The sequence below is a fragment of the Mesoplodon mirus genome (assembly GCF_964341445.2).
Source record: "Mesoplodon mirus genome assembly, chromosome: 5".
NCBI classification, from domain to species: domain Eukaryota; kingdom Metazoa; phylum Chordata; class Mammalia; order Artiodactyla; family Ziphiidae; genus Mesoplodon; species Mesoplodon mirus.
Genome location: NC_138980.1, coordinates 6,504,937 through 6,522,027, shown reverse-complemented (window position 1 = coordinate 6,522,027; position 17,091 = coordinate 6,504,937). Strand labels below are relative to the sequence as shown.

Below are 17,091 nucleotides of genomic sequence, written 5' to 3'. Positions count from 1 at the left end.
AAAATTGAAAAGAAAAAAGAGACTGGGCTTAGTTGACAGTCATGTAAATTGAATCTTGAATCCATAGCTGAGTGGTCTTGGTCAAGGGATTTCACTTTGAACTTGGACAAGCAACTTCTGAGAGCCTCAATTCTCTTATCCTGGCAAGTGGCTTAACTGCAGGTGTCAGTTTCTTCATGTGTATGAAGACTAATTGATGAAATTAACATTATAGATCTGTTGTGAAATGCAATGAGATAATTCATATAGGGCTCTCAGCAGAGCGTCTGACATATAGTAAGAACTCAGCAAATGTTAAATATTATAATGATTAGGATTAAGATGGTGATAGCCAATTGTGATTTAGAATTCTGGGGGTTAAGAGAATGTGAAGAATGAGACCCTGTTACTCAGGGAAGAACTAGCACTTGCATAAATCTAATTAGACAAAACTTTAGGGCAGGGGCTTAGTCCTAGAAAGACATTATGGTTCTCGAATAATTCTGCTGTCAGCAAAGTAGGGATCATACAAAAATGCTAGGTTAATATGGATTTTTTTTTTTTTTTTTTTTTTTTGCGGTACGCGAGCCTCTCACTGTTGTGGCCTCTCCCGTTGCGGAGCACAGGCTCCAGACGCACAGGCTCAGCGGCCATGGCTCACGGGCCCAGCCGCTCCGCGGCATGTGGGATCTTCACGGACCAGGGCATGAACCCGTGTCCCCTGCATCGGCAGGCGGACTCTCAACCACTGCGCCACCAGGGAAGCCCTGGATGGGCTTTTGAGAAAGAAAAATATTAAAACTTTCCATGTCTATTCTAGTGCCTACAACAAATTGAGGTTACCAGGAAATTCAAATCAGGCCATCAGTAGATCCAGCTGTGACCACTGGAATTGGCAGAGACAGGGAAATAAATTTAAAGCACTTGGCACAATGCTCCATAAACAGGATTTGTAATTGTTGTGTTTTCCTTGAAATATTTTCTACTTTTGACATCCCTGATAACACAGGTTGCCAGATTTAGCAAATAAAAAATAAAGGATTCTCAGTTACATTTGAATTTCAGATAAGTGATGAATAATTTTTAGTATTTATCCGATAGTACATATACTTAGGAGCTTTACTAATCGATAACCCACTCTTTTTTCCCTGCTATACCTTCTCAGTCTTCTCTGGTGGCTCCTTGAGTTACATGGACCTTTTATGCTATATGAAAAACTTCTTACTACCTTGTAAGGTTTGCATATTGTATTCTCTTTGCCTAGAAAAGATCATTCTTCTACTGTTGGCCTGGCCATATGATTCTCATCTTTTAAGTCTTGGAATACTCAGATTAAACCCCAGACTAGGTTCAATTCTTTATCGTGCAGTTTCACAATATACTTTGTAATGCATATTACACTTACATTTAAAGGATGTCTGTTTCCCTTTCTAAACTAAACTCCATGGGGCAAGAATTATATTTGACCTAATCTCTACTGAGCTGCTCAAACCCAGCACAGGAAACCCACTCAATAAATATTTGTAGCATATGGAGGGAAAAATAATGATTGTTGTTATTATTATTTATCTTTTAAAAACAGTTTTATTGAGGTATAATTTACATACAGTAAACAGTAAACTCCATATTTAAAATGTACAGCTGACACATGTACACACCCATTAATCATCACCATAAAGTAGTAAACATATCCATTACCCCAGAAAGTCTTCTCATGCCCTTCTGTAATCCTTCCCTCCTCCCCTTACAGTGCCTGACCTCAGCTTTTTTTTACCTATAGTTTTCATTTTCTAGAGTTTTATATAAAAGACATCATCATACAGTATTACTTTTTAAAATCTGATTTATTTCACTCAGCGTAATTATTTTGAGAGCCATCTGTGTTGTTGTATGTAATATCAGCCTATTTTGGTCAAGAAGGTACATTTAACTGTTAAAAAAGATGGAAGTTCCAGTGATTCATGAAAATTTTCTTCTCCTAACAGGAGAAAGCTCAAAATTGTTCTTTTCTAGAGTATTCCTAGGGAAATATTGCTCAACACTAAAAAAGAATTAACCATTGATACATGCAACAACACAGATGATTCTCAAAATAATTATGCTGAATGAAAGAAGCCAGAGTATGATAATTTTTAACAAGCATTAGCTTTTGCTTTGCATGGCAGATTTATTCAGTGTATTTCAAAGACACTAAGAAGCCCCCTCCTATGACACACTAACAAGATACTAATCAACAGTAAGTTTGTATTGGGTAGTGGTCAGTTCTAGTTTCTAGTGTAATAACAAACATTTAATGAGCACCTGCAATGTCCCAGGTGTTTTTGGAGGTGCTTAAAATACCTAATTTTATCCATAGCCTACTCTAATCATGTCAATACTAGCTCAGAGAATACTAATTAATGATCCAGTATGATAGCTGCTTAATTTTATATTTGGCAGGTTACTGATATTTGGAACAAATTAATTATTAACAAAGGACATCACTCTATATAGGTAGGACCATTCAAGAATGAAGTAACAAAACAGTTTTTTTTTAACATCTTTATTAGAGTATAATTGCTTTACAATGGTTTGTTCGTTTCTGCTTTATAACAAAGTGAATCAGTTATACATGTACATATGTCCCCATATCTCTTCCCTCTTGCATCTCTCTCCCTCCCACCCTTGCTACCCCACCCCTCTAGGTGGTCACAAAGCACTGAGCTGATCTCCCTGTGCTATGCAGCTGCTTCCCACTAGCTATCTGTTTTACATTTGGTAGCGTATATATGTCCATGCCACTCTCTCACTTTGTCCCAGCTTACCCTTCTCCCTCCCTGTATCCTCAAGTTCATTCTCTAGTAGGTCTGCATCTTTATTCCTGTCTTGCCCCTAGGTTCTTCTGACCATTTTTTTTCTTTTCTTTTTTTAGATTCCATATATATGTGTTAGCATACAGTATTTGTTTTTCTCTTTCTGACTTACTTCACTCTGTATGACAGGCTCTAGGTCCATCCACCTCACTACAAATAACTCAGTTTCGTTCCTCTTTATGGCTGAGTAATATTCCATTGTATATATGTGCCACATCTTCTTTATCCATTTATCTGTTGATGGACACTTAGGTTGCTTCCATGTCCTGACTTTTGTAAATAGAGCTGCAATGAACATTTTGGTACATGACTCTTTTTGAATTATGGTTTTCTCAATGTATATGCCCAGTAGTGGGATTGCTGGGTCATATGGTAGTTCTATTTTCAGTTTTTTAAGGAACCTCCATACTGTTCTCCATAGTGGCTGTATCAATTTACATTCCTGCCAACAGTGGAAGAGGGTTCCCTTTTCTCCACACCCTCTCCAGCATTTGTAGATTTTTTGATGAGTAAAGGAAGTTAATGGAAGAACAAAGAGACAATGTCATAAGGCACATGTATTTGATATTTTCTTTTCCAATATAGGGAGTTAATTTCTGTCTAGCTAATGAATATTACAATTATTAAAATCAAATCACGCTTTTTATTGACTGGAAATTTCTACTTAATATCTTTTGTTTTACTTAGCCATTAAAAAAAATGACTGTAATAACTCATCACACCTGAAATATTACAATTTTCTAAATATTTCTTCCATTTTACATATTTTAAAATGCCAGTATATATTTAAGAACCACTGAAGTCTTATAGATAACTTAGATATAAATTATTTATTTGTTGTAAATAGCTTCCATAATGAGTAATCTAACCCTTGCTATGTGGATTTTTTTTTTTTTTTTTTTTTTTTTTTTTGCGGTACGCGGGCCTCTCACTGTTGTGGCCTCTCCTGTTGCGGAGCACAGGCTCCAGACGCATAGGCTCAGCGGCCATGGCTCACGGGCCTAGCCGCTCCACGGCATGTAGGCTCTTCCCGGACTGGGGCACAAACCCGTGTCCCCTGCATCGGCAGGCGGACTCTCAACCACTGCGCCACCAGGGCAGCCCGCTATGTGGATTTTTATTCAGTTTCTGCAAGTGATATTTCCTACCCTTGTTTCAAATGCTTGGGATACACCCTTTCTGAGGTTTTCAACTCCCTGTTCACAGATTACAAAGTGTTTTGAATTATTCAAAGACAAGAGAAATTATTAAATGAAGACATAGTTAAGACGTTATCATAGTTACTGGACTAATTAACATGCTTTCATAAGAAAATCAAGGCTGCACACACAGAGTCAAATTTTATATTATTTATTTTATTTTTAACACACTCAGTACAAGTTTAATGTATTTACATAAAGTGTATAAATCATAACTGTATAACTTAAGAATTATCGCAGTGTGAACGTACTTTTGTAATGTACCCTACAGATCAAAAAGTAAAATATTTCCAACATACCAAAAGCTACTCTCAGGCTTCCATATCACTATCTCTACCGTGCTCATCAAAGAGGAAAACTTTTCTTGTAACGTTTTAGTTTAGTCTGGCGTTATGAATTCCAACGTTTGTTCAAGCCATTATGTGTTTGGTTTCAATATATCGCTGAACAGTCTATGTGGCTTTCTACTTCTGTGTCTTACTCTCTCCATGCCTCTTGCTTCTCATTTCAGCATTAAAAATTGTAACCATCTGTGAAGATCTTAACATGTTTCCTGCTCTACAGAGTCAACCCTTTTTGTCCTTTCTATACAATCATACTGAAAGTGACCACTCCTATTCTAAAATTCAATGGAGAAGGTCTCTCTCTTATGACAGGATTACATCCTAGTTGCATTAAAATTAATTTTATACATGTTTAACCAACGCTGCTAGCTTGAAAACAACATGAAGGCAGGGACTCTAATTTACTTTGTATTAGCACAATGACTTTTAATTCGTCCACAAGCAATACATATTTTCTGAATAAAAAATAATTATTTTATAATTACAATCTCAGGTGAAGTCTTTTTACATTCCATGAATAAGGGTTTTTGATCAACTCATTCCTAAAGACAATTCCTTTAAGAACTGAGCTGACCCCCATGTACTGAGTTGAAATGGCTTCTTAGTATTTTTGGAATACTATGAAGCAGAAAACAGAGGTTCAAAATTTGTCAAAGTTAAGAAAAATGGTTGATGTGATTATAGAGCCCCTGCAGTTGGAAGGCTATATCAAGGAATTAGTGTCAGCTGGGCTTCTAGTCATAAAAGTTCACTCTTCACATTAACCCATCTGTTCATGCACATAGTAGGCTTGCTGTTGATGACATTCTGATTGTGCCATGGGAAAAATCAGTGAAAAAACTTAAGGTAATTTAAAGAAACCAGATTTTAGTTGAATCAGCTAAATATCTATCTTCTCTCCATGTTTCCCCCCCCCCCTTCAGAGCATTAAAATATTTTTATTACAGGAAAGTTTTGTGGGAGGGTTATGCTTGGTTCAAAAGATGATTTGGTCTTTTCTTAGGTACCTTTAACAAGTCAGAAACTACTGCTCTAAAAGCTTTCATGGATGCTGTTCTTTTTCAGAAAGTGGAGTCTCAGTTCTTAGAACTACCCTTTAGGGCAGCTGCTTTCTCATGTTAAATTATTTAAAGGTAGAGGTTATAGAGTTTCAGTTATCCTGTACAATAAAAATGCCAACATTTCATGAGATTTAGAAGAACGATCTTTAAATAAATTGGCAAATTTTTATGTAAAACTAAGTGAAAATTGAAAAAAATCTAGCACCTTAAGCATCATTGTGACAATTAATTACACAGGACCAAAACAACGACACATGATCTGTGAGGGTATATGCCTTCCTAATAGTGTGCTACAGCCAGAAGGTGCAGTGGCTGTTAATCTGTGACTGCTTAGATAATGCTGTTTCCAGTTCTTCAAATTTTGCAAACAAAACTGTCATCCTCCTTTACACAGAGGAAATGTGTAACCTTCCACAGTCACTTAACCTTTCTATGTTTTCTCATCTTGAAAATGATAATGTCATAATCAACACAACTCCGTGTGAGGCAATGTATATTTTCTTCCTCACTTCTGAAGACATTTTATGTAAAGCAGTGTGAGCTCTGCCAAGCATGCTGTGGTATAATGAGAATTTTTTATTAGAAGTCATAGTGAGAGGCTAGTTAGCTGACTTAGAGCACAAGACATAGAACTTGGATTGAAGGCTGCATTCCTATGTGAGCAGACACATATCCAGTTCTGTGAAACTTGATCTGTTCTCTGATCTCAGAAAGCCTTTTCAAAAATGACTGTCAAGGGTAAAGAAAAAAAATGATGAGGAATGACAGATATTTTAAAAAGAATACTGAAAGGAAGGTCTTTGAATCACCCTCTACTTTGTCTGCCTAAGCTCTTTGCTTTGTCATATTTCAGAGCTATGCTTATAGAAAATCAGTTTGGCATTAATTACTTATATTTAAAATAATAATTTAAAAAATCCAAGCTACAACAAAAGAATCATAATGTGTTTGACTAATAGTTCATCTTTTCTGAGACCTTGAAGCCCTTTATAAATTGCCCTTATAGCAGGGCAGTATCTTAGTGGGATATACCTCTGAAGTTCTTGATATTCATAAATAAATCTGAATTTTAAGAAAAACATTATTTTTACAGATAAAAATTTGAAGAAAACATACGTACTTTCACTTGTTAAATTACTTTCATTTCAGTTCTAGAGAATGGATCTGAATAAACAATCCTCCCTAAGTTTGATATCAGAGCTAGTTTAATTGGTACTGATTGACAATAAGGGACAGTTGTCAAGAGTAACTTTGAGGTCAGTAGGCCTGAGTGTGAGTTTTGGTTTTACTTACTTGGTACATTACCAAAGCTTCAATGTAATTCTCCATAAGGTGAGAGTACAGTGGATATCTGTTGTTTTAGTCAGCTCCATTTAGCTCTCTTCCAAAGACAGCTTCCTGAGTTTCTTCTGTGAACTAACCTCCCTTAGATTCAATGCTCATGTTTCAGAGGATGCTGAACCTGTGGTGTGGCTTCAGAGGTAGGCAGATGATTTTGGCACAGTCACAGAATATCAATGAGCAAGCAACAGCCCAGGATCTTAGTTGGAATTACTGGAAAATCTACTAGGATGGCAAATCCAGAGGCGTGGTTAAATGTTTTTTTTTAAAGAATTTGCTTCCAAATAAAGTCAGCAGAATGGAAAACAAAACAACTGGAGAGTAAAGAGAATTCATGCAATATTGTTTGGGCATCTGAATCTTGCTGTGCCGGAAGCCAAATCCCCTCCTTACAATTTCAGTTTCATGAACAAATAAATCTCATTTATTATTATCATTATTATTATGATGATGATGATGAAAAGAGTGTGTTGAATACACAGAGTAAGATTTGTAATATTTATATTCTTCTTGTAGGAATTTTGTGCATATAAAGTATGTTTTTGCTGTAGTGACTGGCAGGTAAGCACTCAGTGTGATTTGTTTGTGTGTTACCTGAGTCAATCTAAATCAATGGCTGAACCTCACTGACACTGTAAACTGAAGATTGAGGGACCCTGACAGTCTTCTACAGAATACTCTCCTAGCACTAATGAGCAACTTTGTGAAACAGAACAGATGATTTTGAAAAAGTTAGAACCAATTATCTTGAGCAACCTCCCTGGGATGCCTTTATGGAGCACATTCCATGTATCAGACATGTATTCATGCTCTTACCCACCATCCATGCTCCTATCTAAAGTCAGACTCTCCCTTGACAATATCAATACCAAGACTCTATGGGACAAACTGCATAAAATTCATAAAGGGATATTAACCAATGTAAATAATATATTTTAAAAAATCTGGATCACACAAGAACTAGAGACACTGAATCACATCTATTTAAAGATTTTCACCAGTATCTTTGGAAGGAGAAACTGAAAAATTATCTAATTTCACTATTTGAGTCCAGCCATTCTTAAAATTTTTTTTAACTTCCATCATTTCCAGAAACTTCTACATTTAGGGTACCTTTAAATTTTATTATATGCAGATCTGGACCAGGAGGCAGAGATCCTATCTGAGTATTTCAGATCAATATTCTGGTTTCCAGAGTGGGCACACCTGAATAAGCAGCACACCCTGAAGAATGTTACCTTAAAATTCTCAGCCATCTGGATCTATTACATTGTAGATATCTGCATGCAGAAAGAGTCTGGGCATCTATCCCAGTGTTCCTGTGCAGTACTCCTTTAACATGGAGAATTTGACTTCAGAAATGGCACAAAAAAATTGCATTCTTAAGAGTCTTATAATAGAGCTGTTAACATATTAGCAATCTGTTAGCAGTCTGGACTGTCATGAGCAAGAACCTACGCACAATATGAGCCATCGTTTATTTTTGACCACAATGAGAATGTACAACATTTATTTTAATAAACTAAGACATAAAAAAAACAGGTTGAGATGCACCAAATGGGGTACTGAGAGACAACAAAACGTTGTTGGTGCTTTATAAGGACAGAGGACAGACTAGGAGCTTGCAGTTTGTTTTTAATTCTCACAAATATAGTCAAGCCATTCCCTTGGTCACTCTAGGAGAAATATCAATTACTTTGTTACCTTTTTTTAGTGGTGATTGGTCAACACTATTATTTACAATCCACAGGAATTGTTTTCCAGAGATATATTCCATTGGTAACATGCCACAGTATGCTTTTAGCTGGTTGCTAAACACCGAGTTATTTTATTCCTCTTTAGGGATAGGGAGGTATGAGTCCACACATACTGACACATGATTCTGGCAAGACATTTTAAATGGGAAACTATTTAGGGTGAATGTATGCATACCAGGGTGAAAATTGGGATGTTCCTGCAGAATATAACACACATTATCTGACCTCTGGAAGTTAATATTCTGAAGGGGAGAAGCCCATAATCTTATTATACATAATGCACATACAATTATGGAGGTGCTATGTACACTTAATTTTTGAATTTTGGTCTTCCTCTTGGAATCAGAGGAGGAAAATTACTGATTGAAAATCAGGCAAAAGAAAACAGAATCAGGGTTTTGGTGTGAAAGCAGAGGCTTGATGTACAGTGCACAGATTGCACTTGCATAAGGATTACATATTTTAAGTGGATTTTTCCAAACTCAAAATGTAATCTTTGCAGAAGAATGTCCATCACAGATGGGAAGCAATTTCAGGCATTAGTACCTTGCTCGATAGAGAGGTGGGATGAGAGTAAGGGGCATCTTTAGTACAAGAGACTACCGTGCAAGGTGAGAACTGTAGCAGTAGAGCTGTGATCTTCATGCAGGACAAGTAATTTTCCTGTTCTCCTTTCACTTAATAGCTTAAATAAGAAAATAAGTTACTCTTTTTCCTTTCTTCTGCAAGTTCTTTTTTTTTGCAGACGTCCATAGCCCACAACCATACCTGACTCTTTTCCTGAGAATCAGCTATTGATCCTGTTCTGTCTGACTGATATGAAACTTGGATAAACTAGCCTTGTTAGGATGAGTCCTGAAGAAACAGGACAGGTAGTGGGAGTGCTGTTGGTTCACAAATGGGCCCCCCAGATGCGAGGGCAAGGAGACAGTGAAGAAAGAGGGCGACCACTCCACATTGATAGGTGGCCACGTAAGCCAGCCTGATGCCCATAGACGCCAATACTATGGCACACGCTTTTGCGAGAAGCAGCAGCTTTATTGCAAGGTCGGCTGGCAGGGAGACAGGAAGCAAGGCTCATACCTGTCCAGCTTTTATAAATCAGGGGAGGACAGCTGGTATGCTGGAGTCCTGGCAGTGCAGGTTCTGACTGGAAGGCTCTGTCTGGAACGTGGCCATTTATGAAAAAGCGTGGGAAAAGGGCTTCAGCAGCACAACCTCCTGGACAAACGGACCCGTCCTTTTTGAAAGGGTTCCGGCATTCAGCTTCCGGTCATGCCCTGATTCTTTGGTTCCGTGGGAGGGGGAAGTTTGGTTCCGGGTGTTGAGGTCAAAATTTTCTCCTCTGCGCATGCTTCGGCTGTGTGAGTTTCGGTTTCGTTCTGTTACCGCTGAAAAACAGCTCAGTATCTTCTTAGAATCAGGACAGGGCCAGTTGGGGGGGCTGGTTCTGCGGTTAGAGCAGGTTTACTAAAAAAGCGAACTTACGTATGACGCTTGTCTTGGGCGGCCGCAAAACGAGGACATCTCCGCACCCACCTGGCGGACTCTTAAAAGTTTATAGAGGCCTCAGTGGAGTTAAGTCGCCTTACTTTCCAGATGGTCTCAACAGCACGTTACTCTCTCAAGACTACGTCCTTGAAACAGCTCCTTGTGTGGGAATGATGGTCAGAATATACATTCCAAGGACAAAGGAGTGGGTGAGGAGCCTCCAATTGCCTGGGTCTAGCTTGAGGGTCAACCAGTGGTCACAGCCTCTCGATAGCCTCCTCCAACAAGTGTTTCTTATAATTGCAAGTTCACTCAGCCTGAGGACAAGTATATAGTTTCATAGAGTACAGGAGCTAGAGTTCCAAAGAATGTTACTTGTGAGTTTTAGAAACATGTAGCAGGTATCTAGACTGCAGTACTGAACTCTGCAATTATAGAAAAAGGAATGGTGACCTTAAATGGTGAACTGGTGAGTAACTCCTGGCATCTAGACTTTTTTTTTTTTTTTTTTTTTTTTTTGCGGTACGCGGGTCTCTCACTGTTGTGGCCTCTCCCGTTGCGGAGCACAGGCTCCAGACGCGCAGGCCCAGCGGCCATGGCTCACGGGCCCAGCCGCTCCGCGGCATGTGGGATCCTCCCGGACCGGGGCACGAACCCGTGTCCCCTGCATCGGCAGGCGGACTCTCAACCACTGTGCCACCAGGGAAGCCCCATCTAGACATTTTTAGCAAGCTGTTTGTTGCATGGAAGGGATAAGTTAATTGAAAAGGCATAAGGTATAACTGCTTTTAAGAGTGTTAGAAACACAGCTGTGAGTAAGGAAATAACCATACTTGCGCGTGGTGCTTACAATCTCAGTCCAGTTCTTATTGATAAGATATTTGTTTCTCTCAGGAAATGATGTGGACATGAAGTTGGTTATAGTGGCACACGTATCAGGTTAAGTGCTTGTTTTAAATAGGTCAAAGTATAATAGTTTGGTCTTTTACAAATTTATCATGAAAATACTCTGATCACACGTTTTCAGCAATATGTAGATTTTTAGATTGTATAAAATGATTAATTTTCTTGAACTACATTTAATCTTCTGGAGATAAACTGAAAAGATGACTGTTTCAATTGGCAGGACTGGCTGCTCATTCATCTCTCTTGTCAACATTTGGAAAAATAAAGAAGACAAGACTCCTAAAGGTACTTTGTAGAAATGGATCTCTTTGTCTCAGTGTGGTCAGTAGCCACAGGTTTATTTAACTATGGCTATTGACCCAATTAAACCAATTAAACTACCCTTATGGTTCTTGTTTCACTAGGAATTTCTCTCCACTTAATATTTCACCTTTCTGTAGCACCTCTGCTACTTAGATTACCTTTATTGACTTGCTTATTTGACTATTTGCACCTTTGGCAGCTGCTAAGATAATTTCCAGAGATAACCACAATTTTTTAATTATAAAAATATAATTCAGAGAAATATTAGTTTTTAAAACATGTAAGAAAATACAATATTTTAAGGAATAAATTTGTTATTAACAATATTAGTTGTAATATCCAGTTTCAGAATATCAAAAACAAGAACTATTCCTGTCATACTAAGTCATGCAGTTCATACAAATAGTGAGTTTTGAAGAGTATGATTTTGCATTTTAAAGCTTGTCAAAAGCATTTCTCAGTCTGTTGGAGAAGCTGGTATTAAACCTTTCAGCGAGAAGACTGTTTCCACTATTGCCCATTTATGTACAACTGCTTAACTGGCTTTGCTTTGTTTAGACGTCTTTGAGAGCCACTGTTGTAGAAGGAACTAAGAGGAATAACTTAGCAATTATGTGAGAAACTGGAATTAGTCCGGTGAACCTTGTGAAAAAACTTATTTAATGGGAGTCCCAGAGGATAGAAAATAGAAATGCCTTGTTTCTAAGTCATATACCAGCTTTTCTTGGTTAAGGCATAGGTATTAATAAAAGTCTCCTCTGAGTATAGGAAACATCCACTTCATTGAACTGATATAATAAGATTCACATCAGCTATGGCTATGGGGAACTATGTATGAATATATCTTACCATTTACCAGCTGCATAATCTTGGTTAAATTACTTAATTTTTTTGTGCTAAAGATGCTTCAACTGGAAAACAGGTATATAAAACAATATTTACTTAATTGGGTCATTATGCAGATTAAATGAGTTAATATGGTAAAGCACTGAAACACCACCAACATTTTAGAAGCACCTCATTGTTTTTGTGCTGTACAAAAACAATTGCAAAGGTACCAGGATGAAACAATACAGTGTCTCAATGCTTAGTGCACACTAGTTTTCATTAAATATCAAATTCCTACTCCCCATTTCATTTTCCCATATGGGGAAAGAAATGGAGTAGACAATTCTCTTTGAAATGAATGAGAAATTTTAGAGTGTGTCATTGGTTGTCACACTCACTGCCTAGGTTCAAATCCTGACGACTGTGTACTTGTTATGTGATTTTAGGTAAGGGCCTTAAACCACACTGTGCTTCGTTTTTCTCATTTGTGAAATAACACATGGTACGTACCACATAGAGTTTGCTATGAGGATTAAATAAAATAATGGCTGATAAGGGCTTATCCATTACAATGCCATTGTAAATTTTCAATGATGATGTTTTTATTATTATTGTTAGTATGTTACATGTAGACAGTTGAATAAAATATTAAATCAATATACGACAGAAGGGTAACATTTTTCACCCAAGTTGGACTGGTTAGTCAATTTTGTGTCTTTGGATTAAAGGAATGGTTTCCCAACATTTTTTCCTTATTGGCGCATCTATGAATTTAGTGAATAGTGTGAAAGAATTAAGTAAAACGGATATGAAAATAATCTAATAAGTAAATTATTTCTTTCCTGATCATCTGAAGACTAATATCATTGTATTTAAATATATAAAATTGGGTATTTTATTACCCAGGTGATTTTCCTACTATTTGAAATTGTTACTTGCCCTGATATGAGGTAATGTCAAAGTGAGATTCTAAAATTTTGCTCTCAGACTGCAGAGCTGGTGAAGAAGAGCTGTGAAAAACAAAATGGAACAAGGTAGAGATATTCAAGACATGAAATGACCCAGGGGGTCTTAACAGAGTCTGGGCTGGAAAAGGGTTTTGTAGTTCTACTTTCATGAAAAATATGGGTTGGAAAGTAGTAGAAAACCTGCCCTTCCTCCTCCACGGATTTCCTTTTCAGTATTGAAGTATCTCAGTTCCCTGGAAAGTAAAGTATGGTTGCAGATGATAGATGGCTCTCCAAAGGCAGTATTGCTCTTCAGCACCGTTAGTGGTTTAAGTTTCACTGAAATAGCAGGTGGGACTTTTATGGTGGTTTTGCCTGAAGGGCAATGCTAAACCCTGAGAAATAGAGAAGCGCTTTGAAGAACAGCACCCCATGCTGTATTCCACAAGCTTGCTTTGATGATAGATGAATTATAATGGCAATTACTGTACTTAATTCCAAAACTTAAAGAAACACCTACTTTCTTTCAAGTTTTGCTATAGTATGCAACGTTTTTTCAAAGATACTCAAACTCATGTGTTGTTTGCCTCAGGTTTTGCATGTATGGCTCACCCTTCTAGAACTCTAAAGTAGGTCTTTCTGATATGCACTCACCTGAGGTATGCAGGTGTGCTTCCTACCACCTAATCATTCTATCCTCCAAACCAAAGAGTGTCATCCTTCTCTAGTGTTCTGGACCCCTGAAAATTGGTTGCTTTATTTTCAAACAGCAAACAAAATGTGGCTCTTTTTGTATTTCTCTCTACAGGGAGGCCATTTTATTAATGTGTTCAGCTCTTCTGAGGGCTCAGATTGTTTTGGTGGATGCTTTGAAATGTTTGGTCATTATAATTCAGTCACCCAAGGCCTTTCATTTAAAAACTTTATTTATGGAATAGTTTTGATGCCATAGGAGCAAAATTAAGCAAGCTGTCTGCTGTCATTGGGAAATATTGCAAATGCTTATGCATACTGGGAAGAATCCTGGGGCAAGAAAATGAGCCATACTAGGTCAGAATAATTTATTATGCTGTTGTTGATGTCTTCTTAGTTGTCAAGGGGTTATTAATTTTTATTAAATACCAAGAAATGGGTCACTGAAATTATTGAATTCCAGTTGTTTTGGTGAAAGATATATAATATGAAAATTAAATAGTAGCTAACAGTTTTTGACAGCTGATTGTAAGGGAGGAAAAATAAATTTTTGTCTGCTCCTTTGAATTTTTTTTTTTTTTTGCGTTATGCGGGCCTCTCACTGTTGTGGCCTCTTCCGTTGCGGAGCACCGGCTCTGGACACACAGGCTCAGCGGCCATGGCTCACGGGCCCAGCCGCTCCGCGGCACGTGGGATCTTCCCAGACCGGGGCACGAACCCATGTCCCCTGCATCGGCAGGCGGACTCTCAACCACTGCGCCACCAGGGAAGCCCTGCTCCTTTGAATTTTTAGCTGAGACCCCTGTAATAAAAGACTTACTAACAAGAGAAAAACAAACAAGTTTATTAACATGTATATCTCATGTACATATGGGAGATAACCAGGGAAAAATTAGTAACTCCCTGAAGTGGCTTAGAATTCATGATTAAATAACATCTTAATAGGGAAAAGAGAGGGGAAATATAGGCCTCTTAGAGGAGAGTGAATGATTTTTAGCAAGGGTTGAATGGGATCTTAGAAGAATAGATGGGAGATATGACAGTTTGAGACACAGTTTGGCTGTGGTGTCAATGTCTAGTCTTATCTCCTGTGATAAGAGTCTATCTTTCTTGACTGATGAAACTGTAGGGGAGGGGATCTGTGACAGCTGAGTTTCTTTTGGAGGATATGTCTTTAGGAAGATAAGGGCAGTTCAGAGAAAGCCTCCCCCTGCATTTGCTGCTGAATTGCTAGTGCTTCCAGTTCAAAATAATCAACATACCAAAGTGGCATATTTTGGGGTAGTATGTCCTGAACTCCTGCAGTCATGTTTTGGGGTTGTATATTCTGCTCCCTTTCACTGATCATTATTAAGATTCTGTGTTTATGACTCTATTTAAAATCCTTCATTTAATTTTCACAGTGATCTGTGATCTAGGGTTTTGATGAAGATGCAATGAGATAGTGCCCATAAGATACTTGGAATTATTGGTTTCTGGCACATAGTAATTATGCAATGAATGGTAGTGTTATTCCTTTTATTATTTCTTGCTACTATTATATGAAACTTAAACATACATGAACATAAAATATATGATCATAAATATGTGCAGTAGTTGCAACGACAACCCCCCACCCCCAGAAAAAAGTTCAAACACATTTGAATGATGACTGCATTTGAAATAGAAATTGACTCAAGGGAAGTATTTTTGACCAGGACCTTTCAGTTGTATTCACTTGTATTCATTATGTACTAATCTGTATGGCTAGAAACTTGAGAACTTTTTTAAAAAGTGGTCTTAAAAAGCATGTAATAGAATTGGGAAGATGTCAAGCTTGCAAAACAATTACAGAATAATAGATAATGTTGTGTGATCAAATGCTAAACAGTAAGATACAGGCGATATGACTAAAAATACAGTTTGGAAAAGTATTCTTGAAGAGAAAAAGCTTGCTTGGGTCTTCAGGTTTGATGAGAATTTAGGTGATTTTATTTTAAAGAGAAAAAAGAAAGAAAATCAAACATGAGTGATACTGAAGAGTTCTTTCTCTCCACGGTGAACAGTGGGATGAGTTCTTTTAGATGCTTAACACTATCTAAAAGTGATTATATAATCTCTCACTAAAAGTACTCTGCAAATGTATGGCCCATCACAAGTATAACTCCGTACTTTTCATCTTAGAACCTAACACTGTACATCTTGACTCCAGCCAAAGGCCCTTAGCTAGGCCTAAAACAAGTGTTCCATGCCTAGGCATCAAGAGGGCTGAAGCTGGCAACACACACACACACACACACACACACACACACACACACCCCTTGACTATTGGTTGAAGACAACCCACCTTCTAAGAGTTGAACTGATGTGCTGAAACCTCAAGTGAAAGATCAGGGCTGAGATTTTAGGCTGGAGTAAATCTGCTAACTTCAATAGCATTCGAGATCTGTCTCTTGCGTTTCTCTCACTCTCCTTCCCTTTCCCTTCCCCTCTGTGTCATAGTTATTTATTTATTAATATTTTATAACTTAGTTTCAAAAATAAATTGAGGCCACCATACAAAAAGTACTCATATGTTCTTGGAATCTTATCAATAATATGTAACATCTGTAAGATATCTTGATGAAACAGGAGGTGGGATTTCTATCCAAGAGTGTTCTCTGGACATAATCTGTGTTTTCCCTTTTTTCTGTGCTTTTCTTCTCATGGATCCCTTTTTCTTTGTCCTAATTCCTGGAACCTATGCGTATGCTAGGTTAGCTGGCAAAATGGAATTGAGGTTGCAGATAGAATTAAGTTTGCCAATCAGTTGACCTTAAAATAGGGATAATATCTTGGGTTATCCAGGGGACCCCAATATAATCACAAAGGTAGTTAACTGGAGGAAAGATACAGAAGAAGACAGGCATAGAGAGATGTGACTGTAGAAGAAAGCCATAGAGAGATGCAAAGCTGATGACTTTGAAGGTAGAAGAAGAGATCATGAACCAAGGAATGTGGGCAGTGTCTAGAAGCTGGAATAGGCAAGAAAATGGATTCTCCCCTAGAAGGGAATGCAACCCTAACCACATCTTGAATTTACTGTTGGACTTCTACAGAATTGTAAAATAATCAACTAATGTTTTTTTTTTTTTTTTTGCTGTACGCGGGCCTCTCACTGCTGTGGCCTCTCCCGTTGCGGAGCACAGGCTCCGGACACACAGGCTCCGCGGTCAACTAATGTTTTAAGCCACTAAATTTGTGATAATTCGTTACAGCAACAATAGGAAACTAACATTCTTTCATAAATTCAAATACATGGTGTAGATTCCATGATGATAGGAGCTCTGTCATGAAGTTCTGTGGCTTTCACAATTGTCGGGACTATGATTTATATATAGAAGAAATTTAGTGAATGCCTGTTGGGTTGGT

At 37.7% G+C, this 17,091-nt stretch overlaps 1 long non-coding RNA gene across 1 annotated transcript in view; it reads left to right on the top strand.

Moving 5' to 3' along the window:
- LOC309805469 overlaps positions 1-17,091 on the top strand; it is a 393,805-nt gene that overhangs the window by 6,208 nt on the left and 370,506 nt on the right. The window contains exon 2 of the long non-coding RNA XR_014294247.1: positions 11,151-11,215. This is a non-coding gene — a long non-coding RNA (uncharacterized lncRNA). The remainder of the gene's footprint in view (positions 1-11,150; positions 11,216-17,091) is intronic.